At 39.7% G+C, this 2,649-nt stretch overlaps 1 long non-coding RNA gene across 2 annotated transcripts; it reads left to right on the top strand.

Moving 5' to 3' along the window:
* Positions 1–519: 519 nt before the first annotated feature.
* On the top strand, positions 520–1,809 carry LOC144819936 (uncharacterized). Of its 2 annotated transcripts, none has more exons than XR_013607628.1 (5): positions 520–648; positions 1,123–1,236; positions 1,326–1,417; positions 1,527–1,626; positions 1,732–1,809. It is a non-coding gene; the product is annotated as an uncharacterized LOC144819936 (long non-coding RNA). The 2 variants fall into 2 exon arrangements; XR_013607629.1 differs by having other exon boundaries at positions 1,702–1,809.
* The last annotated feature ends 840 nt before the right edge of the window (positions 1,810–2,649 follow it).

The following is a 2,649-nucleotide window of genomic DNA, read 5'->3' as shown; positions in this document are numbered from 1 at the left end:
GGCAAGTTTATTGGATCTTTACTCACCAAACAGTGAAAAAAGGACTCAATGACCATCTTCCTTGGGAGAATGCCCTCTGATGAAAGGTTTTTTGGACCTTGACTTTGTATTGTTCTTTATCCCGTCCAGTTTCCATCCTTGTTATATTTTTCCACTTACTCATATTTAGTTTTTTCCTTTATTTCGAGTTATGTCATTTTTTGGTTTAGTCACCCCATCGTCTTTACTTTATTTGACTCATTGTTATGTCCACCTTGTTTTCTCCATTTTATTTGTTTTATGTTTGCAGTTTTCGAATTATGGTTCATTCCCAAACCATAAATAGTTCTTCCTTTTTTTTGGTCTTTTTATTTCATTTTAATATCCCCCTTCAGTTTATTCTCCAGTGTTTGGGTGATACTCAGCGGATCTTTCTTCATGGGTCCGCTTCCGTAGACCAGTTACTTGTGCCGGTTTCCCTTACCTGGACACTTTTCCGGGTTGCGCAGAGACACACCACCCACAAGTTCCGACAACGGTCTAGTTGTTCTGCTTCCACTCGCCTATTACGGCGATCCCGCCACTCTGCGTCTGCATTTATTGACGTCCTATATGGACGCCTTTCTCCATCCCGACAGTACCTGAGAAGCCGTTATGGTTCCCTGAGAGGTAAGCCGTGCTCGTGTTTGCGTTACATTCTCTTCTAACAGACCACGCGGCAATGCATGTTCTTTTTATTTTTTGGACGGCTCGCTGCTCCCATTAATTGGTCCCCATGCACTTCTGTTAACATATGTAGTTATCACGTAAGGTCCATGCGGGAGTTAGGGACCCCTTTATTTGTTTATTACTATTCCCTCGAACTAAACAGTCCCAACGTTGAGTACCTTGCAATTATTCTGTGTTTCCCGATTTTTTCAGATTTGTGTCTGATCTCTTTAATATATGCTGACGATATCGCTGCAGTATCTATTGATATTTCTTTAAACACGCATGCAGATTCATTATGGAGTCTTTGGTGTGTGTTAAATTATGTAGCACAGAATGTTTAAACAGCTAGGCGACATGTTGGGAAGTTTCTGTGCGGTAATAGATCGCTTTATATCACGCTCACATTGCTGTATATATTTTTTCCTCTCCCAGAACGTCAAAACGGAAGCCATTTCTACTTAATCACTCGATATTTGCCTCTTTCTAATGATCATTTTCTCTTACGGCCTTCCTATGACTAATAAGAGCAAGCAGCTTTAGCTACATGTAAGTATAAAAAAAAAACTGAACTCTGTCTCTGACCAACTAAGGCACTCAAACGTACGTAGCACTAATGATGTTTCTTATTCCTCCAGACTAAGGTTGCGATTTATGCCATCCTTTATGTGGACATGGACCTCATACTATTGTAACCTGCGCCCAGCCATCGTAATTACCAAGTTATCAGGTAGGTATATTCCCTGCGGTCTGGTGTTGATTATTTTCCCCACTTATTAGTAACGAGTAGAGAGCTTTATTTTCATGTAAAACGTGGGGTATATTTCTTTTCTCCCCAGTTTCCCCCATTTTTTCGGCTGGAGACGGTCTCCTTTTGCCTCACTTTTTAACAGCAAACACTCAGGAATTGGAGCCAACTCGAGACTGGGTCGCATGGTGGTAATATTCGCTTTTTCATTCTGCCTCTTTAAGCTTGTTCCTTCACCTTGGTCTTACTAGCGGAGGCCTTTTTAGTTATTTGGATGTCACTCCCTGTTTTTATAGACTCCTGTGGACTATTTGATTTGGTTAAACTTCACCTCTATGGACCCCTGGGCCACATTGGAATTCGGCTTCTTTAAAGTAGGTATATTTATTAAAAGTGGTCCAACCTGGTGATGATTTCAGCAGGTGCTGGCTATCGTTTTTGCACTTAAATCTCTGATGGTGGAGGCTTTTCTATAGTCTGATACTTTGCTCAATATTGATCACGTTACTTTTCTGTATGTCTATATTTTTAGACATGTGTCTTCATTCGAGCTCAAACTGGATACATACTAATTGTTGTCTTATCAGATTGTATAGGTTGCTTATCTACTTTTGTTGTTCCTGCAAATTAACGGCCTGTGAGCCCACAATACCACATATCCGGTGGTTAATCAACATGTATGCAGATGACCCTTGAAATACCTGCTTCTATGTTCACACCCTGAAGAAGGAACTGTGTATATGTTTGTCTTTTTGTTCCGAAAAACGCGTAGGCGTTTTTTTAGTATAGTCCTTGATTATGTATTGTTGTCCATTTATAATATTTCATAGTGTGTCTTTGTTAGATGTTAAAAATGTTCATTTAGTTAATGTCTGAAATTTAATATTGTTTATGTTGCCTTGTGTTCTCCATCATGGGTCTATTTATGTATTGTTCATACTGCTATAGGAAAAAGCAAGTCCTTTTTAAGGTGCTCTTAAGTGTTTATCTTATTTAATAAACTGTTTGATACTAATAAAATGTGAAATTATATCATGTGGTAATGTTTTATAATCTGGTGGACAACTATCTATTTAGTATGGAGTAGTTACCCTCTAAAGCAGGTGTCGCCAACCGGTCGATCGCGAGCTACCGGTAGCTCGCCAGTGCCCCTTAGGTAGCTCGCGCTGATAGCGTCGCAATTTAGTTTCCCATTGACATTGTTGGAACACTTC

Source organism: Lissotriton helveticus, chromosome 2_1 (assembly GCF_964261635.1).
Source record: "Lissotriton helveticus chromosome 2_1, aLisHel1.1, whole genome shotgun sequence".
NCBI classification, from domain to species: Eukaryota; Metazoa; Chordata; class Amphibia; order Caudata; family Salamandridae; genus Lissotriton; species Lissotriton helveticus.
This window is presented reverse-complemented; position numbering and strand designations above follow the sequence as displayed.